The following is a 25,062-nucleotide window of genomic DNA, read 5'->3' as shown; positions in this document are numbered from 1 at the left end:
AAGGGAAGGAGGGAGAGAGGGAAGGGTGAGGGAAGAGAGAGAGAGAAAGGAAGAAAAAAGGAAGAAAGAAAGAAAATACCACCACCCAAGGTGCAAGCGCTGAGTTTGTGGGAGAAATAACCAGATCCTATTTATTAAATAATAGTGCTCCTGCAAGGATGTCTGAAGTACTTTGCAAGGCTAATGAGGACATATCAATGTAGACCTACCTTTCCAGAAAGCTGAAAGGTGTGTAATGACTATGTGTCGTTAAAAATGTACTTGACCATGGGCATCAGATGTCTATGAGAGGACGACCCTGATGAGCACTCCAAGTTTCCGTTTTACTCACGTCATCCTCAGTGCCTGGCAAATGCTGGAGACACCATTCCCACCACCGGGATCACTGCAGCTGATGTGCTATATATGTTTGAGAGGATGGTATCAATTAACTATATTATCTATAAAGCCATACTTGCAATTACTACCACTTCACAATTCATCATTAACACATTTGGCAGAATTTTTTTCCAAAGAAACATTTATTTAAAGGTTAATCAAAATTCTGAGAACAGCATTTATTATAATGTGATTTCTGATAATTGACTAAATCAGTGGCTCTTAAGAAAAACAGCCTTGTGTCAGTCCTGCTCAGTATACACCACAGTGCCATTTGGGGAAAAGAAATACGTATTAGAACTGTTCCTTGCAGCCCTCGTCATGGAAGCTCATATATTAATGTAATCAGGTGGTCCATTTACATGCTCATTAGTAATCCATCATTAGCCCAAATGCTCACTATTAGGAATAAATGTACAACGAGTTATTCAGAATACCCAGAAATAGTATTTCTTATTTAAACATTCAGAATAAGCTGACTGAAATAAGCGCACACCTTGAATTTGAACTTTCAAGGCACATCACTGAAGTCAATCAGTTATGTCAGGAAACCCTTCTATAATAATCTCAATTATAAAATTCCTGAATCCCTAATACAGGAGATGGGGGGAGTTCCAATGCTCGAATAATTCACTGTAACTGCAAAAATTCCTGATAAAGTGTGTGTTTAAATTTTACGCTTTAATACACAGCATGCCACTAAAACCACATTAGTTATGCTTTATGCTGCTTAATCATATGTCAAAATCTGTAAAATCTGTTCTTGCATGCTAAGGTAATTTAACTCCAATTAATCAATCAAAGAAATAAATAAAATGTAATAAATGCCAAATAATACAACTTCTTTTAAAACAAACTTTGTCTACACTTTAGTCTAAAAATACTCACTCACTAACACCATAGAAGGAAAACATAGTAAAAATTTGGCTTTACTGAACCTTTTTCCCATTAGTAGCTTTCTCTAAAGGCATCAATGCTTTACAGGGATCTTCGGCATGATCTGACCTTCCAACTAAAATGTGAACGACTTGAGGGTCAAACTTTTCTTTTTTTTTTTTTTTTTTTACCTCCTACACCCAACACAATATCTTAATTATAATAGGTGTTCAGTTTGTTGAATGAATTGAATGATTCAAGTATCCATGAACTAGATTCTCCAATCATAATGTTTAAAACTTGCAGCAATACGTCCTATTTTTTTTTTCTGGCAAAATCTATATATTATACATTATTGGTATTTACCTAAAGGTAGCAGCACTCTCTTCATTAATTCCTTATAGTCAGTTAGGAATCAGGAAGGAAGGTTGATTGGTTTGTATTTGTTCCTCCAAATAAAAACAGTTAACTTTTTCAATTATGTAATTTAACAGTTTGGTGGTTTTATTATGATAGCTTACAGTGAAGGTTTTTGTAACTAAAAAGAAGCCTATAGCCAATGAGAGAAAAAGTGAGCCTTGGACTCTGGTGCAAATAGCAAGATACCCCTCTTCAGAGCTTGGGAAGACTCTTTCCATCTGAGGCCCTTCCCTCTGTTACAGGGTGAGGCACAGGGGATATTTAGCAATACCAAACAATCTGAACACAAATATAGAGCACTAGCCATGGCTGACACCCAAGGGTCAGCAAGATAGACATACATGATGGGCCAAGGGCAGAAAGAGCTCTGCAGTCATGCAAGCAGCTGTGAATAACAGGGTATCAACTCAGGCAGAGGTGAGAGTGACTTCCAAGAATACCCAGACATGATACAGGTGGCACTCAGTATCAGATCGGATTCTATTTTATGGAACACTATAGAGCAGAATGAGAACATAGAGACAGGATAGGAGGAACCATGGAAACCTAGCAGAAGCCCTGCCTGTGTAGAGAGAAGGAGATAATTTCCATGTCTATGGAGTCATACTGGCCCCTGGCACTTAAGAGTCACAACCCTGCAAGGTTGATGAGCTACACAGTCTTCAACAGTACTGGTCAGTTCCACAGGAGCCTAGCAGGGTCACCATACTGACCCCAGGAGGAAGACAAGCCAAAGGCTCAAATGCTTCCTATTGTTAAGTTTGATGCAGGGATGATGGGATTGGCTACAGGTGGAAACATCAGTAGCTTCAGCTCAACTGTGCTCAGGCAAGAGCAGGGGAAAGAAAGGAGATGGGGCCAGTGCTTCCCTCTAGATCAACCACTCTCAACCCGTGGGTGGCGACCCCTTTGGGGTCTCCTGCATATCAGAGATTTACATTACGATTCATAACAGTAGCAATGTTACAGTTATGAAGTAGAAACAATAATAATTTTATGGTTGGGGGTCACCACAACATGAGGAACTGTATTAAAGGGTCGTGGCATTAGGAAAGTTGAGAACCACGCTCTATATAAACTGAAGGAATCATACTGGTGCCTGTACAACTCTAATTCTAAAATTAATGTTCCAAGGATGTGTAAGCAATTTTTTAAAAACACTTCTTCAATATTCTCTCAACTCTATGCAAAAGTCATTGCTTCTATCAACTCCTGTGCTTCTCTAAAAAATGTTTGTAATGTTATTTAGTAGTTGTATATATTCAGCCTAACACAGGTCCAATCTTAAAGTTGTAGGAAGTGTACTGAATGTGTAGAATGTTATGCAACCTTGAGAAGCCTTAGGATACTGAATTTTAAAGAAATAAATAATAGCAAGAAATAACTAACCACTTTTTCAGCTATGGAGATGGAGATGAGAGGTGCTACAGAAAACATTCAGGCCATGTAAAAAACAAGACCACAGTCACCTCAAATTATCAGAAGATGAGAAAAATACTCTAAGTCAACTACACTATTGACAAACACTTCAATGTGTGCTTAGAATTATTTTAAAGAACTTAGAACATAAGTTACCCACTTTTATTTTAGAAAATCAAAATCAATAAAAAAAATTTAATGAAAATAGCATACAATTGGCTGCAACAAAAAAAAGCTAATGAAAAGTTTCAGGATTTAATCAATAATAAATGTAATGCATACTATGTCTAGATTAGCAAAATTCAAAAAATGGGTCAGGATCCTACCAATTCATCAATTTTCTTTTTAAAAAGCATGAGTCCAAAGAAAGAACTAAATGGTACATTTCACAAAGTAAGTCTAGGGAATTTCAAATTAGTTACTATGATTTCCAAGGTGAAGACATAAACCAAATAGGTCCACACTAACAGGTGATCCTATTTCAAGGAGACTGAGATCAAATTAAAAATTCTAAGAATGTTTTCTACCCAGCAGGTACAAACTCAGAGACTTTCTTGGTCCAAGGGTAACTCCAAGTAGGTTACTGAGAAGAGGGGGTGAGTTTGGGGGGAAACAAGGAAAGAAAAAAACCAAAATATTCTAGCCTACATGGGGTAAGCCCACCTATTCATGGATTTGTAAAAATTAGAAACAGCCTAATAAAGATTCTAAGTCAACTGAGTTGTCAAAACATGACAAGAGCAAGAATTCATATTGAGCAACTTCTGTAATGCTTCCTAGTAATGCCAGCAAAACCAAAATATAGATTTCCCCCAATAAATCAGAAATAATATATTTTCTACTTAGTTTCAAGAAAGAAAAAAAACTTTTATAACTTAAGAAAACTCAAAATATGTGACAATCTGTCACTGAATTAAAATAAGCTACAGTAATAAGTGACAATCTATGTAGAAAACCCACTGCAACTATGCGTTCATCTTCACATACAACGGCTATTTCTAAACGGGTCAGAGCAAAAGCTTTGGCTGATTCGCGCTGATGGCAGAATAGGGCCGAAGATGAGCCAAAGCTGTGTGTAATCCAAAGCTCATTGATATTTAAATTTGGAATGGGTCTTCGTACTTACATCTGAACATGTTGTGAGAACACGAGCCTCCTGTCACTTTATACATGCTCATTCTTCTAAAATGTTTGCCTTGTATGGTTAAGGTATTTCACCGAGGCTATAATGAGAAGGGCATATTGCTTTGGTAGAGGTGGGGGAGCGTCAGTCACAGCCATTCTGCTAACCCAATGCTGCCAATCACGTCCCTCAAGCAGAAGCATGACCTGACTGGGACATTTTAGGAGACGAGGAGAAGACATTGTCTTCTGACTTAGAAGCAGGAATGAGGCATTCTTACCCATGTATATCCTACTTCCCCTTAACTGCAGGAAATAAATAAGAGCAAGAGACCTAATAATTTTCTCAGCTATAGAGATTGGACAGGATTCATAAAAATCAGGACCACACAGTCACCACAACTCCCAGAAGATGAGCAAGAAGGAGTCTAAGTCAGCTACACTGCTGACATGCACTTGAATGTTGCCTTAGAATGTTTTTAAGGGATCTCGCACACCACCAGTTTTCCTTTCAGAAAATCAAAATCAATAGATATTTTAAATGAAAAGTGGTACATCATTGGCTATTGTAACTGTATTTATTACACAACTGGCTATTTGGTTCTCATACACCGTACAAAATTGCAAGATTTTTACTTTTCGTTTGGAAATAATTAAAAATTCACAAAAAGAAACATGTAAAGGAATGTACCAGGAAGTCTTGTGCACTCTTCACCCAGTCCCTGCTCTCAATGTTAACATCTTACAAAACTACAATAACCAAAGCAGGACACTGACCTTGGTACATTCCATAGAGCTTATTCAAATTTCACCGGTTATACAAGCACTCATTTGTATAGGTGTTTATGGTTCCCTCCAGTTTTATCGCATGTGTAGCTTTCAGCAACCTCTAACCCAGTGAGACACCTGACTGTACCATCACCATAAGACTTCGAGTGCTATTCCTTTATGTCCCTTCTTCCCTCTGCCCTGCCTCTCTCCCTAATCCCTGAAAACCACCTGTTCTCCACGTCTACAATTATGCTTTTATGAATGTTTTATAAATGGAATCATCTGATAATATTTCTTTTTTGAGATAGGTTTTTTCCTTCACACCACATAATTTCCTGGAGGTTCATCCAAGTTTTTGCCCATAACAACAGTTCATTACCCTTTATTGTTGTCTATAGTTGGTCTATAGTGGGGCTATACCATGGCCTGTTTAACCATCACCCACTGATGAGCATCTGGGTCTTTCTAGCCTGGGGCTATTACAAATAAAGTTGTTGAGAAAATTCATGTACAAATTTCCATGTAAGAATAAAATTTCAATATTGTTAAGAGAATAACGTGTCTTACTCACAGTATTCCCTACAGTTTATATGTGGTTAGACAATTAAATTCATGAACTCATCATAGAAAAGGGGCCACATACCTCAACGCTAACCAGCCCTCTGGCCACCTTTGAAGAACTTCCCTTAGACATCTATCTGGTGACCCTACTGATACTCAGCAAGGAGGTATGTAGCGCTTTTTCTAAAACATGTAGTAGGTAATCAAAAATATCTGTTAAATAAATGAGTGAAGGAACAATTGTCTCTAAGTGGCAAAATAGGATTCATCCTTACAGTTATCTGGAAGGGGAATGCCAGCAGGGGGTCTGAGAAGTTGCACTGGCAGTTTCAGGACTACAGCAGTTTTCCACAGGGATTCCCTAGACACACGTGTGGGCACACGCACACACACACACACACACACACGTGCACTCAGAATATTTTAAAATTTGCTTTAAATATGAGTTTCATCTTAAAATGTTGTTTGGATTAATAAGCTGCAGCTAAACTTTTTAAGAAACAACTGGGGAAACTTTTAATGCTCGCCAGGACTGGGACTGGATGTACCCTCCTTCCTAAAACAACCCCTCAAATCAACTGGCAAAATATACGAAATGATGGATTTCAAGACATGGGTCATCAGGTAATACAGGACAGTGATTCCTGAGGGCTGAGACGCCGAGATAGTGGATCCTGGGATCTCCCCAGCTCACTGCCATGAGGGTTTCTCAGTGGTGGTTCAGGAGGGCAACTAAACTCCAAGGAGGCAAACTGCCTGGCTTGGAGAAATGGAGCTGGAAGTATGGGATAAAGTATGAGACTAAAGTGGCCAGAGCTCGCAGAAGGAGCACAGGAGATGGCGGAGCATGGAGGACACACCTTTGAGATCTGCAGACAGGCCCCCTCGAGAATTGCTTAGCGCAGTACTAACCTGGGCATATGGTGAGGCAACCACGCAGACCTGAGGAAAGGAGCAGCTGAAAGAATTAGACAGGGGACAGGGCTAGAACTCTCACAGGGCTGGGAAGAGGCCTTTGCCACCAGTCAGAATGGAAAATCTCAGGATTCACGTGCAGTTAGGGAGAACCTCAATCGTGGGAAATAATATGCCTCAGATCATGCACTGCTCCAGCCTCACCTAAGAAACATCTAACCCCTCAAGACTAAAAGCAAAGAGAGCCAAATGCATATAACTGTCTATCTAGCTGGTGGCATAATCACCCTAAAAGGAACAATTTCAGGTGATTTAAAGCCACAGTGGTATGCATCCCTGGAGGGATGGGGGCTCTCCACAGGTGTACACAGATGTGGACATCCCTACTGATGGGATGGTCTTGGTATTATTATTCTAAGCCTGATGCAAATGTATCATATTATATTGTGTAGCATAAGGCAGGTAAATATACTAGTATCGTTAAGAATTGGGATTGTCATATAGAAGAAAGGACATACAGTTAAGATATGATTGAATTAAAACCTGTTGACCTGAATATTAATTGGAAGTATTAGTATGAGTTCTTGATGTACTTAATCTTAAAAAAAAAATTAAACATATTTTCTAGCTCTTTCCTTTGAAAAGAACTAGATTAAGAAGTAAGTCAGCAATGAGCCTGCTAATTTCAAGATTATGGGTTTCGAATATCATTTTCAAAACAAACAAAAAAACTAGAACTGGAATTTCTCAGATAATCTTCTGGTTCCAAGTTTGGAAAGGAGAGTCTTTCATATCTTGTCATAGAAACTCTCAAGGCAGCTCTCAACAACTTGAGGTTTTCAAAAACACAAAGGAACCAACCAGAATAGATTTTGAGTAACCAAAGATGTGACAATGTTGGGCATCCGTAAACACACGATAACTGCAAGGAAGCACATCAGTGCTCACAAGGAAATTCTAAAAACCATTACGCGTTACTTCTAGAGGATGCTGAGGAACCACACATTGTGTTGAGAAGTGGACAGAGTCAAGCCTCCATCCTGCTTTTCTTATATAAATTGAAACTCTAGCAAACTAATTTATCTTTCTAGAAGCATTTCACCCAATAAATGAAGCAGAAATAACAGAAATACATTGCTGCTTTCCAAACTCTAAGCAATATGGACACAGACAATGACTGCCCCTATCTGCTAAGGCCACAGAAAGAGAGATCCTTCCCTAAATGAATTTGATCAAGTTTCTAGAATTTTAATTACCAATTAACAAGTGAAACATGGGACAAAGAAGCTTATTAAACAACTCTACAGGAATGCATCAGCAACCCAAACCACAGAAACCCTACGGCATAAATAATCCAGATTCTTTAACAACTAATACAAAATAAATATACGCTCCTAGATTAAATGAGTAGACACCTATCAACCAATTACGATGTATGGGCCTAACTTGGATTCTGTTTCAAAGAGTGAAAAACACAAAAATCTATGAGACAACTGGAAAATTCTGATTATTAGCTGTATATCTAAGAATACTAAGAAAATATTGACTTTATAGGTGTAGTTAATGTTTTAGATGTGATTCTTTTTTGGTTTAAAAAATCTTAATCTTTTACAGATACCAACTGACATACTAACAACAGAAAAGATGTCATATCTGGGATTGGCTACAAAATAATTGGGGTGGAAGTGAGAAATGGAAACAGAATGATAAAACTAATAGCCCATGAGATGACAGATGTTTAAGGGAGGTGTAGGAATATGACAGTTCATTAAGGTTTTCTATTTTTTTAATACATTCAAATTTTCATAATAAAAAGTTAGATAAATCGGCCAGGCTCATTGGCTCGTGCCTGTAATTCTACCAATCTAGGAAACCAAGGTGAGTGAATTGCTTGAGCTTAGAAGTTTGAGACCAGACTGAGCAAGAGTGAGAACCCATCTCTAAACACCGGCTGAGTATTGTGTCTGGAGCCTGTAATTCCAGCTATTTGGGAGGCTAAGGCAAGAGGACTGCTTGAGCCCAAGAGTTTGAGGTTGCTGTCAGCTATGATGATGCCATGGCACTCTACCCAGAGCAACAGAGTAAGACCTTGTTTCAAAAAAAAAAAAAAATTAGCCTGGCATGGTGGCAGGTGCCTGTAGTCCCAGCTACTGAGGAGGCTGAGTCAGGAGGATCATTTGAGCTCAATCAAATGAGTCAGAGGTTGTAGTGAGCTGTGATAGATTCCACTGCACTCTAGCCAGGGTGACAAAGGGAAACCTTGTCTCAAAAGAAAAAAAAAGAAGAAGAAGAAGAAAAGAAAGTTAGATAAACTTAAAAATTAAAAAAAATTAATTAATACATAATAAACTGAGGTGGTTAAAGGCTCTGAGGTCACAGTCCATGTTTCTACATGAAAATGATTCCTCAAACATACAAATATCACAGACCTATTTACTGGGACATTGACAACTGTGGTTTCTGGGACTTCCTAAATGGAGGACCATGTTTTCTACACAGGGGACCCGGGCAAGGACAGGCCCTTTTTCTGTCTGGAAAATAGATCCAGCAATGTGAAAGTGCTTGATTCCCTGGCTAGAGACACCAAAAGATGTAAAGAGAGACCTACATGAGGGTCCACACATGTGGCTGTTAGCTCTCTGTTTTAAATAAGGCCAGGTTTATGCGAAGTCTAACAGAGCATAGAAACTGCTACCCTCCAAAAGCACCCTTGTGAGTTCAGCCCATGCAAATCAGTTGTCCACTCCCAGTTTTCCTGTTCACTTACTACTCTCAATATCAATCTCCCTCACATTTTTTCAGTTTTGGATTCTGAGGTGAGGAAAAGGGATCTTTGGAGGCATTAAAAATTTTGACTGGGTGGGGTGACTCAGACCTTTGATTCCAGGATTTGGGAGGCTGAGCTGGAAGAACAGCCAAGAGTTTGAAACCAGCCTGGGTGATATGCTGAGACCCCTGTCTCTACAAAATTTTTTAAAAATTAGTCATGTGTGGTCATGCAAGAGTATAGTCCTAGCTACTCTGGAGACTGAGGCTCTTAAGAGGATCACATGAGCCTGTGAGTGTGAGGTTACAGTGAGGTATATAATCCTGCCAGGGGACTCCAGCCTGAGCAACAAAGCTAGAGTCTGTCTCTTAAAAAAAATTTTTTTTAAATTTTTTTTTTGGCTGGGACTGGGTTTGAACCCACCACCTCCAGCATATAGGGCCAGCGCCCTACTCTTTTGAGGCACCGCCCCCCAAAATTTTTTTTGAAGTCAAATATTTAATCAGAAAGTATGGTTTCCCCAAGATTTAGTTGTTCTGCAGTTGGAGGGAGACTCTAAGTAGCTTAAAGAAGTTTCCTTTCTCTTGTTATCTGAGTCCTAGCCATCCAAAAGGAAATGCCCAAGTCTAATAAATGGAATTCCCAAAAGGATAAATGTCATTTTAAAAAATATTTCTCATTTTCTTTAGTTCAATGTCCTCCAAATAACCATCATTCACAAAATGAGTTTACTGATTTTTTAAATTTATGTAAATTTAAAAATTTCAATGTAATTTTATAAGCAATTATTCTGTCTATAACATCACCATCTAGCATTATTATAAAAATATCATCATGAATCTTAATGTTCATTCTCACTAAGCCTGGAAAGGCCACGGGAGGAGATTTAAACTCTGATGTGTGCTTTGGAGCAGAATCAGCTGGGGAGAAACAAGGCCCAGGAGCATCTTTGTAGGCTGGTTACAGTTTTGGAATTATTTGCAAGGATATATTGCAGAAATTGTAACCGCACTTTTCAAAATATTCATCACCATACTCAGATCTTTCATTGAAATATTTATCTTTTTGATGCAGTCTTGTCTATAAGGGCCATTTTAAAAGTTGCTACGCCAGGCTTATAGAGCAATGTTATAATGTTTTCCTATCAACAATATTAAAAACATTAATCTCTAGAAAATGTTATAAAGAAATTCCACTGCAATGGTAATTCAAATATTAAAGGATATATTAAAAATGATATTGTATGAGTGAACACCTAAGGATTAGAAGAGGGCATTTGGATTTCTGATGAAAGCAAAATACTGCTCTGAAATTTAGCCTGTCACCTGACAATATTTATTTCAAGTCTGTTAAATTAACACAGGAGCACATTCTTCCTTGGGCAATAATGATTGTAGTTATGGTCAGTGGTAGCTGATATACAGATAAGTAACATGTGATGATATTAATTCTATATAGATGTTAGAAACTCTCCACAGTTCTAAGTGGTCTAGACTAGAATTATGTTGTCTCATATGGCTAGCACTAGTTATATGTGACCTATGTAAATTTAAATTAATGAAATTTAAATAAAATTCAAAATTCAGTTTCTCTGTTCCACTTGCCTCAATGACCAGATATGGCTCGTGGTTCCACACTGGACAGCACAGACATAGAACACATCCATCAGCACAGAAAGTTCCAATGAACCATACTGGTCTACATCTGAGAGGCCACTCCTGATGAATGGGAAGTCCTCAATGCACATAAGCATCAATTTATTCCCATAAAGTCATCTTCCTTGTGGTATAGTAGGTTTCATTAGACCTATCAAACTTAAATGGCTTTTCTGGAAAAACCTATATTTTACAACAAATAGTTAAAACTGGGCCACAAGCATTGCAGAGTAGATTTTCATCATCCTCTTATTACGGAGAGAATGAACTTCAAAAGATTCCACTTCTCTGGGATAGTAAATTGTAACATTAGCTAGTCTTTTTCTTTTAATTAGTGTTTTCTTTCTTTGTAAAGATCTGATTTAAACGTCCTCTGCTTCCAACTTTACACAGCAATAGCCTAAACTTTATTTTCCAGCAAAGAACTTCTATTTGAGAGGATAGACCCTAAGGCCTCAAACTCTACACTTGGGAAGTTTGCATCTAACATAAAACATTAACTTCCTAGCCAGGTCCTCCTATTTACTAAGAAGGACTTTACACCCTTCCAAAGTTTCAGCAAATTCCTTAGTCAAATACAACTTCTCATCTTTCATTTCAGAAAGATGCATTTTGTAGCATATATAAAATGACAGAAATATGGAAGTACATAACCAACACAACTTAACATAGATAATGTGATAAAGCAACATTCTGTGCAGTTAGATATTAAACATGAAGGGTCTTCTTAATTCTTCAGAAAAAACTGTCAGTAAGATCATCTCTATCATTTATAGTTAGCAAGGAACCATGATACAGAGGAAAAGCAGACATGCACAGGGACCAAAAGTAAATGAAAATAATATGAAAAATTCCCAATCCAGAGGTTTAAACCAGTTGCATTCCAATGTAGCTTTGGAAAGCCTCAATGAAAAGTAATGTCAGTATTTAAAAGACTCGATAAATCATACAGCTGATCTAGAAGGTAAAAATCAAAGGCCTAGAATTACATGGCCATACAGAAAACGTAAAGTATTTTCATGAAAAGTGTATAAACAATAATGAATAACAGACTGAAAACAATCTAATTTTAAAAGTAGATAGTGCAAATATGAAAAATAATAAAGTCCAGGTAAGGAAATACTTAGTAGGAATTTCAAATATTTTAGGAATGTATCTCACCCAAGAGCAGCATGTTGTTTGGAATCCAAATGAACTAAAACTTTGAAATTAGCTACAAAAATGGACCTTCATTTGGGGGCAAAACAAAAAACAAAGAAAGAAAATGTCTCAACCTCCTAATCCTTTCCCCCCAATGTTTCATCTTATTAATAACACTTAAAACTTTCAAAATCCTTTACTGTGTTGAAATATGTAACCTCGTTTCTTAGCTCGCTTGCTCACTCTTCAAACAAGGCTCAAGCCAAATAAATTGCTATTAGTTTTTACCAATAAAATATTACTTTTCAAGGATTTTTTTTCTTCATTTTTGCAATTTAACAACTTTTACTACGATTAGGAAACCACCCCTGGCACCAAGTCTCTGAAACATAGTTTGTCAGACATTAATGGGTCTTGGGAAAGTTTGAAACTCACAATTCATTAGGACTTTGAGTAGCTGTTTTGTACCTAAAAATCAGAATTGATGGACGGAGTGGGACTAAACACATTATTTTATGAAATATGATGAAAACACGAGGGTTTTGTTATGACGCACACAATCAAGAACCTGTTTCTTTTTAGCAAGCTCCTAAAAAGTACCTCCCGTGTAATTATTAAATAAAAACACTCACTTATTCAGTTCTCAGCTAGCTTTTAAACTCTGAATAAGAGAAGTACACAGTGAGAGAGGTACTTACACGGTTTCCTTGGATACTGGATGATGCCATTCAGGTCTATGTTTTTATCTGAAAGTGGTGCCCTGCAGAGAACCGAGGCTTAGTGAGTGGCTGTTTATACATAGTAAGTAAATAGGAACTTTGTTTATTTTACAAAGCATTTTTTATTTTGACCCAGATTTCTTCTTCTCATCTCACCCATCCCTTGTAAACAGCAATAATATAGTAGAACAGGTTCTGTGCACAATTTTTTTTAACTCCACTTCAGAAATCCTGATTATTAAGGCAGAAGACCAGAATGCTTTGGCTAAGCACGTTACTCTTGGGGCTACTTTCCATAACTTGACTATTACATTTAATGGCTTGTCAGTGAACACTGCCTACCTCTCTGTTTTCCTTTGAAAGAATGTTTTCTCAAATCATCAACAAAGAAATTCGTCTAAAAGATTCATATGAATGACCAATGTCCCTTACTTTGGCCAATGAGTAAGAGAACTCTAAAGCTTCTGAACACCAAGGGTTTCCACAGACATGAGCTGCCATGTTAAATGCAGCAGTGATATCCCAGATTTCCTACAGTTTCAGTGTTATGAGCATACAATTTCAACATTTCGTCCCTTAGAACTACATCCTTTTTAATTTTGGTAACAAGATTAATCGCTCCTATGTGATAAGTTTTACCTTCTATCATCTCTTTGAATTGAAACACGAGTGAGCTACAGCAAAGAATGGCCACCAGCTTTAACGCTTAACCCAATTTAATAACCTGAAATGGAGTGTGTGCTATGTTTCCATTAAAAAGTTTCCAGCCACAATTAATCGAACGAAAACTTGTAGTGTTCCAAGATTATTCTTGGAAATGTAATTTTAAAATCTGCTTGAAATGGGGAAACTTAATTTTTTTATACCATATGAAAGCAATTTCATTTTTTAGGAATGATTTTTGGATAGACTTCCGATTGGATATTTTCCATTGGAACTAGCAGCATAGGAGGTCGGGAGGGGCGAGGGGAGGGAAGTAATTCTGTGTTCTTTTGCCAGCACTGACAAAGGTCTGGTTGTCAGTGATACCTTTACAGCTAAATTTACCCCAGAGTGACAGGAGCAGGTGCACCTCGGCCTGCCAGACACTTGTGCAGAGGGATCACGCATCTCACGGCCTGACGATCAAGGGGGCAAAGCCTTGGTCTTCATAGAAAAGGAGAGGAGGCAAACGCAGCCCAAACTGGGGGGTTTCTCTTCAAAGCCAGCTGGTCTGGCTTTATTCTACAGGAATTTTTTTACCTGTCAGAGTTTGGACAACAAAGCCCTCAGCAGGTGCTGACGGGTAGCACTTCCTGGAGAAGCAGAAAGGCACTGGTGAGTTTCAATTGACAAACTATATTTTTTAATCTTTAAAAGTTCATTTTGTTATCTCGGAGGAGGCACCACTGAGGTACCTACATTCACAAAGTTGATGAGACCAATGGAATCAGAGCCAACTCACTCATCGGTGGGTTTGCCTGATGCAGAAAGCTGAGCTTTTATCGTTGTGCAGTTTTTTAGATTGTTTTTAAGTTTTGAAAAAAATTATATTTTAATATTGATCTCTTTCCATACTTAATTCAATATCTAAAAGATGAAGAGCTAATTATAAATATAGACTATTTGAACAAATAGCATTTTAGTCTATTTTTTCATCTATTCTGTCTTAATCTTTTCTGAATAAAATGCTATTTTCTAATAAAACTTCCAAGTAAAAAAGTATAATTGTACATGCTCTTTTTAAAAATTACATGTTCTTTTTTTTTTAATATATGCATGCTACAGGAATATGATTAGAGCAAATACGGAATTAACTTTATGTTAATACATTTTTAAATGTATTGCATGTTTCATAATTAAGTAATTAGATAATAGATATATGTTATTTAATAATTAATTATGGCAACATTTTCTCATTCTTTACAGCATTTCCTTAGGAAAATTATCTTTGGAATAAAAAAGACATTACTAAACATATTTTTATGTCACTGATTTCCAAAATTAGTATTTATATATTTGGTATTTTTATTTTGTGAATTCAAAAGTTTGGGCAAAAATATATTTTTTTCAGAATAGGATTTTAATTAATGCAAAACATGAGACCACATGTTAGGACATATTTTTTAAAAAATGATTCTATTTCAAGGACTCATTCTTTTAACTATGCTTCACAGCATTTCTCTACAAATTGTTGTATTGTAGCAAATTGAAAACATTTATTTAAGCAACTTACTCAAAGCTAGAGACTATACATAGTAAACACATGAAACCATTTTAATAACCAAATTCCATATTCACAAGCAACATGAACTAATGCATTTAAAAGATACAACAGCATACATTGATCAAGAATGCTATAAATTATTATGCATAAAATCAATTTTCTGGGCTGTGAGGGGTAGAATTGATGCTTAAGAAGGGGAAGTCTCCTACCAATATAAATCACTAATTCTATGAGGTAATTGTTTTATTCTGATGATCCCATAAATAACTTCCAATCTACATGTTTAATACATGGCCATATAGTGGGGGGAAAAAAACAAGATCTGACTTTTTTAAATGAGCACTATACCTCAACATTTTTTATATTGATACAACATGAATATTCCACAAATTTAGAAGTATCAAACTCTTAAACTGGCTTTATTGCTGTTTAAAAGTATGGCATATTTGTGGTTTAAAAAAAAAATCAGATATGGTCTACCCAGTCAAAATATTTAATATTTTTAAAACATAATCTTATCCACAAACATTTTAATGAATCTCTATTTTTAAAATAAAACCTAATCTACTTTTTAGTATAAATTATTACATGTAGAATATATTTTGATACTGAAAACATATTTTTTAGAAATATATATTTATTGTGGTTTTAAACTGCTATTTTCATATATTTTGCATTGCTTCATTAAATTTTTTAAATGAGTTCGTGAGTCTCTTAAAGAATGAGTATGTACTGTATGCACTTGGTAATTTTAAAATGTTATCTTTATGTTTATAGTCAGTTAAATACTATCTTCCTAAAAAATCAGAGTGCTTGCTTTCAAAGATGGCTTCTTACTGCAAAACTGAACAACGTACACGCTTAGGTCAACTTCAGAATTATAGTTGTTAAGTTTTTATGTGCATTACTATTAGGTATAATTATTATATTGTTTGTCATTAACATTAAACATAAGAAATCTAAAAACTTCTGCCAAACTACTGTTTACAGCTTTGTTAATTACCTAACGAATCTATCAGAAACAATGTTGTATACCACCCAAATATTTCCAAATAAAATGTATCATTTTACCTGTGTCCTGAATTGTGGAACTTAGCCTAAAATTCCACAATTTTTCATTTTAATTATGAGAAGAAGCTGTGAATTCTTGTTTGACATGCAGCTCTATGTTTGTCCTTTTTAATAAATCTTCAACATTATGTCATAAAAATATCTATGCCAAAATCCCACAATATATGGGAAGGGTTTCTTTTAAAAAGTCTGTGGCATTGATATATACCTGCCCCAAAATTTAAATTGTATTTTAAGTCTTATTTGCAATAGATCTCCACATCTTAAAGACAATTTAAATTTTAAAACATAAGCATTTTAAGTATTATTTGCAATAAATCTTCATATCTTAAAGACTATTTATAGTGGAAAAAAGTTAATCATTCTTCTGTTTCAGAAATACACGTGAAAAACATATTTTACCTTAAATATTTATAGGGAATATCTTGATTCTTCCAGCATTAACTTCAATTAATTACATTATGAATATCAACCTATTTGATTTCAGTACAATAAAGTTCCAAGCTAAAATGGTTTACTTGTAAGTATTTAAAGCAACCAAAATACTTTGGCAGCTGTATGTGTATCTCCTCATTGACCAACCACCTGACTGACAGCTGTCAACTGTCCCTGGGCCAAATGTAACCCAGTAAAGATAAAAATTACATATTACTCATCCCTGTTGATAATACCTGGTGCCAGTAGGTTTTCAAATAGGAATAACTAGACTGGAGATTAAAAAGAAGTCAGTGGGGAATCGATGGAGAACCGCATTCCTCTCTCATCGTTTCCCCTTCCTTTCTTGTTAATCTCATTTTCCCTGATGCCCATATCTTCCATCTACAAAGGGTTAATTTCCATTAAGGAAATTCTAGAGTATGTGAAGTCTGTGTCCAGGAAAATACTGGGCAGACAGTTCATGATGCCACACATTGCTTTTAAGAATATCTAATTGAGCTTATAAACTCTTTAAGAGTATGGGAGAAAGCTTTGAAACTTTAAAATTCAAATTTTTAAAGAAAATAAAACTGAAGACCAAAAAATGAAATAGACCCAAGGTCAAAAAGGTGGGAAGCTAGGGTAGGTCTCCCAACTACATATCCAGTGATTTTTTTTTCTGTTAGACTTTAAACATGTAGACTGCCAAACTAAAACCAAAAATGATCACGTGGAAAATTAATGTGATTACATACCTTTGAAGAACTCTTTTTAGTCACCAAATTTAGTATCTTATTAGAGAAATAATGCATTTTTGTCAAGAGCATATTAAAATACAGTTCTGAAAAAATGAAGAACAGAAACATATTAAAATACCTATGGTACAAACTCTCATTACCACATAAATGGATTTCCAAATTGGAATTATTTATGAATGTAAATGAAAGAGCAGAAATTAAAAAACAATCAGTGGCAATATATATGTTTAGAATATAAATGTAGAAAATCAAAAACATAGATTGGAATTTTTTTGAAAGATTAGGAAATGATTAAAAATTCTAAATATAAACACCTAAGCATGCATATACTTGAGTGAAGAATACATCAAACAATTCTTATAACTAACCTGTCAACTGACTAGCTTGCTCCTGTGTGCATGTGTGTCGTGTGGTGTGTGCTTGTTATCAAATCTCACTGGATCCCAGAGCCACCTCTGTAAGTGTTTCCTCCTAAATGTTCAGAAATTCTACCATTCAATAATCCTGTGTTAACATAAATTAATTTAAATACGTATTAGTTCTATTAATAAGCATAGTGTGTTTATATGATTTATTAATAATGCTATACAATATACTGATCGGTCAAGATCATGAAAATATTAATACACATATTTAAAACAAATACTTCTCTTTTGGCTCTCTAGAAAAGAAATAATTTAATTGAAATCTACCACATTCTGAACTGAAAAGAATTTATCTTAGTCCTGAGCAGTACTCCCCGGTGAGAAGTGTTAGCTTTAAAACCCAGAGGTGCAAATTAATCAGAGAAAAAAATAAGAAGGGGTAAAGCTCACAACATGGATGGAGATAGGGAAGGAAACTGAGGCTAAGGTTACACTGCAAGGGACTGGTCCAAAGTAATCGACAGTCCTGTGACTAACACCAGTTAGCGACTAAATTGTATATCTAAACTTACAAATGTATTTGCTTATTCCATTACATTTAGCCCAAACCTACATTTGTCATTAATCAGAAAACCATTTAACAACGTGCAATAACCATATGGGAATCAGTTGCAAGAAAAATAATAAGTCAACAGTATCATTTCTAACACTTGAAAGACATGGGTATCAAAGCAAACTGTGCAAAAAAAAAAAAAAAAAAACCCACAAGATTTCAAAGTTCAATCATTGCATCTCAAAAAGGCCCCTTGTCTGTTTTGGAAAGATGACCATTAGAGCTAAAGGTTCTGTCCGAAGAGCACCAGAGCAGAAGTGGGAAGATCCAGACTGCTCAGAGGTTAAGTCACTTAACCTCTGTGACGGCACTGAATGGATGGGACTTTTTGCTCAGTAATGCACAAACCATAGAAAAGGACATTTTAGTTATCCAATGGAAGGTATTTTCTGTTTCATATGAAGAAGTCTCAAAAGAAATCTGAACCATTATTGGTGGGTTCCTGCCTGCAATGGGTACTCTGCCCATTGCTATAAGTAGCCCACCGTGCAGGCATTCCAAATATTTGAATCTGACACCAGCATCTAGCCCGTGAAGTGAGTGAGCAAAACAAAATCACTCCGCAATACACTACCAACCGGCAGGACACATTTTTTTTTTCCACTCAGGTAGTCTGGTAACATAATGTGAAAAGTCTCAGCCTCAAAATTATATTATCACGCGAAGCTTTGAACTTTTCAGTATGCATTGCGAAGCTGAGTTGACAGAATTTCACGGTCATTTAATATTTTTAGCTCTATAAAATGGAAGAAAAATTTTCACATTAAAAAGATACTCCACACACACTCTGTTGTAAGCCAGCATGAGACTATGTTTGTTTTTATCAGGAAAAAAATGTTGGTATAAGAAACAGGAGCATCAAAGAACCCCAATTCTGAAGTGCTAAGAATATCTAGATCCAAGAAAAGTTAACAGCAGCAGACGAGCATGGAGGGAAGTTAAAGGCTAGGAGTACGTGTGGATGGCCCTGTCACCAGAGATGGCAATGCTGTGAAGGCCTTTCATGACTGCGCGCAGACGGAAGTAACTACTGAGACCACAGGGAACATTTGCATTGACTGTGACTGAGAAGCCACATGACCAGCAGCAGTCCTATTTTGAAGGATTCTAGACTCACAAGCAGCAGGCAGTCACCAAAGCAGTTTGTGGGTCTGTGGTCTGTTGTCACCAATGGTAGAGTTCCCTGGTTCTGAAGCCCAGTTTACAGGTTTTGGTGAGGTACCAGATTCCAAAAACCAGATTCCATCCATGAAAAGATAGGGGCATCCTTCAGATAAGTAAAGATGAAGAATCTGGCTCGGTGCCTGTGGCTCAAGCAGCTAAGGCGCCAGCCACATACACCTGAGGTGGTGGGTTCGAATCCCCAGCCCGGGCCCGCCAAACAACAATGATGGCTGCAACCAAAAAATGGCCAGGCGTTGTGGCGGGCGCCTGTAGTCCCAGCTACTTGGGAGGCTGAGGCAGGAGACTCGCTTGAGCTCAGGAGTTGGAGGTTGCTGTGAGCATGATGCCATGGCACTCTACCCAGGGGGATAGCTTGAGGTTCCGTCTCAAAAAAAAAAGAAAAAAAGATGAAGAATCATACAGAAATTTGAGATGACGAGGACCCAGATTGCTTAATCCGTTTTCTAATTACAACAGGCAGAGTATGTAGGCGTGTCTCATTTTGTTATTTACAATTTGAACCAAGACAGGCAGTGGAAAGATTTGTATCACTTTGAACTTTCATTCTCACTATTTTGAAAGGAGTGGTGTGCGTGACTTTTTAGAAGTTCCACTAAGTTTGTTAAGATTAGTTACAAGAACAGAGAGAGAGATGAATGAAAGAAACAAGGATGGCATTAGAAGGACTTGGTGGGTCTTAGCCTCCCCTCTTCCTGAGACAGCGGCTTGCAGACTCGTCCTAAGGGAGACCTCGGGAGCCTGTTAAAATGCGGATTCCTGAGACTGTGGCTCAGTGACCTTGAGGTGGGGCCCAGGAATCTGCATTTTAACATGCACAGTGAGTGATTTTGAGGCATTCTGATAAACTGTTCTCATTTGACTGTTGACACCCTTACAAAAAGTCTTCTCTTGTTAAAAGTGAAGAAAATTAACCCTCAGTGATTCCAGGTTCTGAGAGGCTGAAGAGAGAACAGGGATATGGCTAGAGACTTATCGCTTCCTTTTTATATATTATCTGATATAATTATGCGCTACTGTGGTTAAGTAGTTTAATTATTTTAATTATTTTATGTGGGTTAGCAAATGATAAGTATCAGCAAATACTAGTGAAGAGCCAAAAGTCATCCTCAAGTTTTACTTGAGCTTAAAGTAATAAATAATACAGCTTGAAATAAAATAAAATGGCTTCAGTTGATGCCTCAAAGAGCCATTTAAATAAAACACAGACAGTGTTTATTATGAGAGGCATGAGTGCATGCACATTTAACTAGTTTAGAATATTCAACTCATCATCCTGACTTGGGGAGTTTAAGAAGTTTGAAAGGTTCGGAGTTAATGTGAGGGAAACCACAGGCTTTATTCTCCTGTGGGCAAGTTATTTGGTAGCCATAGATTACACAGACTAGAATCTCACAGTCATGTGAGGATACGGTGAGAGTGTGTGGATGGATGAACATCAATCCTTCACAAATACTCCCTACACCGCACAAGCACGGGCCTTCCTCACTGAGAGTTAGCCACCAGTGTAATTAAAGAGTAAATACAGCGTATCTATAAAGTTAAAATAGACAACTATTTAAAATCACTATGTAATGATTAATAACAAAAATAATCATAGCAACTCTACTGGAACCGTATTAGCTGTAGCATGCATCATCAATTGTTTGGAAATAAGCTGCTTTGATAGGGTGTTAGAAGGTGATTCTAATAAATTGAAAACAATTCATAATAACCTATCATTCTGAAAGAGGAAATGTAACTTTTCAAAGCAAAAGGAAAAAACCTATTAATACTAGTTGCGTACGTGTGTGTGTGTGTGTGGGGGGGGGGGCTTTCCTGAGTTTACAAATGATGATAATTTACAACTGAAAATGAGGGAAGCAGCAGAAAAGACAAGGAAGGAAATGGAAAAGATGGAACCAAAGCTATTGGTTAGCTACTGACCTCTCGATAAAGGTGTCCAAAGCAACAAGAACATTGTAGAATGATTTTACATTCATAGAGGTCAAAACCTTTTATGTAATCTTATTTTTCTTAATCTTTCAGAGCAACGATTTTTCATTTAAAAAAATGCATTCCATTTGGGCAGTGTCTGTGGCTCAAAGGAGTAGGGCACTGGCCCCATATACTGGAGGTGGGGGGTTCAAACCCAGCCCTGGCCAAAAAAAAAAAAATGCATTCCATTTGGGCAGTGTCTGTGGCTCAAAGGAGTAGGGCACTGGCCCCATATACTGGAGGTGGGGGGTTCAAACCCAGCCCTGGCCAAAAAAAAGAAAAAAATGCATTCCATTTGCTATGGATGTCCGATATTTACAAGTTTAAGGCCATACAAAGTTGGCCTACACTTGTTTATGAACCCCAGCCTTGTACATAAGAAGATGCTTTAGCTGTGATTTCACAGAGATGAAAGGCAGAATGAATTTTGCCCTCCAATCCTAAACGCCTCCTAAACTCTTCCAAATTCTTCCCTTCACCCAAAAAGTAGCATGTAATGCCCCTGACAGGGTTCTTACATTCTCTCTTCAAGACACTTCTGGAGAAATAATCACTAATTACACTAGTGACTTGGGGAGGGCAGAGGGAGTCACTTAGGGTAAGTCTGAGTGACAATTAGGTCGCTGTGGCACAAGGGACATGCGGCAACCGTGTGCTTCATATGGCAAAGAGGGAACAGAAAAAGAGACCCAACAGGTGGACTACATATTTTTTTCAAGGATACAAATTTTCAAGGAGCAGCACGATATTTTGCAGATAGAATTCATCTTCCCATCCCAATGTTTTCAGACTCAGTACAAGTTCTTCAAGTGAGAGCCAGGCTTTCTATTGACTTGTTTGCAAGGCTTTTATCTCTCTGTGCACAAAAGAAGCCACTGACAAGCTGAAAGTTTCCCTAAACACCTCCTGGCCAACAGCAGGGAATGTGTGAAATGGTGGCTATGCCGATGGAGTATGAATTCCTCTCAGAAAACCTGAAGAGAGGCTCACGGAAAGTAACACCATTGCTCCTGGCTCCTGGATTAAGCACTGGAGTGGCCAGTTCCTCCGACAGAACAGAGTAGGAGAGAATTGGGGAACACAAAGGGGCAGCTGAGGGATGAAAGGACATTCCTTGTAGGTCACATCAGTGGAAGGCCCTGAGGAGAAAGAAGCACTCACAAAGGAGCTCTGATCGATTGTAGAAACTGCTGCCCGGTGAGTGGAGCCTGCCAGAGTGAAGAAGGGCCAGGAAGGTGAAGGTGAAGGTGAAGGTGAGCGGAGGGGAGGGGAGGACGCCAGGGAAACTCAGCAACTCCACCACTGACCCTGCAGACAGAGGAGCTCACTGCTTCCACAGGAGTTAAAAACTCACATTTAGGAAGCCACCAAGTCTACATATTTATGCTATAGTTCCTTAAATTTATGTGTAAGATTATGTAATCAATAAACATTTTAGAAGACATCTGAGGTATTAAAAATATAATCCTGAAGCCTTACTCTTGGAAAATACAATATAATACAGTATAATAACCTCCCTAAATCTCACAGAATCCACTAAGAACACCAAAAAAGTTTCTCTAAAAATAATATTATTTGGCACACTGACGGGGGCAATATAAATTCACAAATTATCGTTTCAAAATCTAAGACCTATTGGTATAATATATAGAGGATAGCCATAAAACTAAATTGCACACGAACTTTATGGTGACCCTGTGTCTATTTAATCAACAAACTATCATAAATATGCTTTATATCTATTTTAAATATGAAATATTATCTCATGAAATAAAAAGTGTTTTGAAGCATGAAACTGATAGAAAACATCTTCTAAAATATATCATTAGATATCTACATCATTGAGATACTTTTAAGGAAGGGGGGCTAGTCCCTGAAAATGAAATAACACTTACTGAGCATTTTCTACATGCCAGGAACTAAGCGGCTCTAGAAAGACAATGTCATGCCTTTCTCTCCACAGAATTATCACAATAGGTAGGGCAGACCACCTTCCCCACTTTATAAAAAGAACATTTAGAAAATGAAGGTCAGGGTGGAGCCTGTGGCTCAAAGGATTAGGGTGCCGGCCCCATATGCTGGAGGTGGCGGGTTCAAACTCAGCCCCAGCCAAAAACTGCAAAAAAAAAAAAAGAAAGAAAGAAAGAAAATTAAGGTCAAATGGTTACTTGGATGGACAGTTAATGGATTCTAATCCAGGGTCCCTGGTTTACCTTTCTCTGCCTGTTATACAAACTTTGAAAAGGACATTTCTCACGCTATTCATGCATGATATGTAATTATTAGTTAGTAAAACTGACTTTTAAAAAAATTCTCAGACCTTTTATGAGTGGTACTTGCCAAAACTGTCTCCTTAAATACTATACTTATATCAAGAATACTCTTAAAATTCCCCTTAATTAGTGTCAGCTTATAACCCAAATATCAAATAATCTAATGCTTTATAATCAAATGTTAGTTTTCATCCTATCAGGTAAATTTGATTTGGATTTACTTTTGGCCAAAAAAAACAAAAACAAAACTTATCCTTAATCATGATAATGATTATTTGCCACCTATCAGACCATTCTTCAGACAGTGCAGCAAATTCCTAAGGAGATTTCTAAGACCTGAGTAAAGATACTACTGAAATAAACGAGCAGCCTTCTAAAGTGTCTACTTGGAAAAGAATAATGTGCATTTAGACATATATTTCTTAAAATATTTTCTGGTGGAAAAAAACTAACATCATCCTTGTTAAGTGAGTAAAAGTCAGAAATACTAACTAAGGGCAGAATGATAAAAACAAACAAATTTGGTTTCATGTCTTTTGCCATTTAAGGGGTATGTGGCCCTGTGCAGGTAATGTCAGTGCTCTAAGTTTTAGTTTAGAAAATGTAGAAAATGGGGATAATAGTAGTAGACATCTAAAAGTTGTTTGCATAAAAAGAAATAAAGTTAGCAAAGCAATTATACGTTCTGGTACACAGTGTGTGGCTATTAAATGTTAGACACTTTGAACTTATTTATATCAGCCCATATTCTAATAGATAGTGCTATTTTTACATACACACTCCTACTATTATGTTATGAATATTAGTATTATTTATTTGAAAAAGATTTCATTACAAGTTTTACAATAGTCCATAGGAAATCTGGCCTCTTGGTTTAGGTTTCTGACACAATGAATATGCTAGTGAAAGAGCTTGGTTTCCATCACTAACTTAAATATAAAAGTTCTATTGCATTTTACTTTTAGTTCTCACCATGCTCCAAAATAATTTTAAAAGACATCATCTCAAACAATGAAAATTATTGTTATCTCTTTCTAGCAAATTAGAATATAATTAGGTATCTAGTTGTTTTAAAATCTATATGCAACTGTTATGTATTAGAGAAATATAAATACATATGCTATCTTGCTTTCTTAAAAAATATTTTACATTGCTTGGCTTATAAAATATTTTAGAAATAATTTTATTTCTAAATATAGCATTATATTTAGAATTTTATTTCTAAATATAGAAATATAGACATTTGAAAAAATTACCTAGAAAGACAGAGGAAACAAGGTATGTTTTGCAAAGCAATAGCTTTAGTGCTTCCTTTCCAGACTCTTCTCCTTAATTTTAATTAGAAATGTCCGCATGAATATTATACATACACTTTTATTAATGTCCTTTAAGACTGTTTTACTCTGTGATATATACTTATGCCAATCATGAAATCAATAGGAATCATAAACTTCCCA

The 25,062-nt window shown here is 36.6% G+C and overlaps 1 protein-coding gene across 2 annotated transcripts in view; it reads left to right on the top strand.

Moving 5' to 3' along the window:
• The first annotated feature begins 13,870 nt into the window (after positions 1-13,870).
• MEF2C (myocyte enhancer factor 2C) overlaps positions 13,871-25,062 on the top strand; it is a 172,145-nt gene continuing 160,953 nt past the window's right edge. For both annotated transcript variants that reach the window (XM_003785968.1, XM_003785969.1), the window contains exon 1: positions 13,871-14,060. The gene's annotated coding sequence lies outside the window, so the exon portion shown is untranslated. The remainder of the gene's footprint in view (positions 14,061-25,062) is intronic.

This window comes from Otolemur garnettii, unplaced genomic scaffold (genome assembly GCF_000181295.1).
Source record: "Otolemur garnettii isolate 467f Iridium unplaced genomic scaffold, OtoGar3 scaffold00017, whole genome shotgun sequence".
Lineage (NCBI taxonomy): Eukaryota > Metazoa > Chordata > Mammalia > Primates > Galagidae > Otolemur > Otolemur garnettii.
Note: the sequence above shows the minus strand (reverse complement) of the source record. Positions and strands in the feature narration are given on the sequence as shown.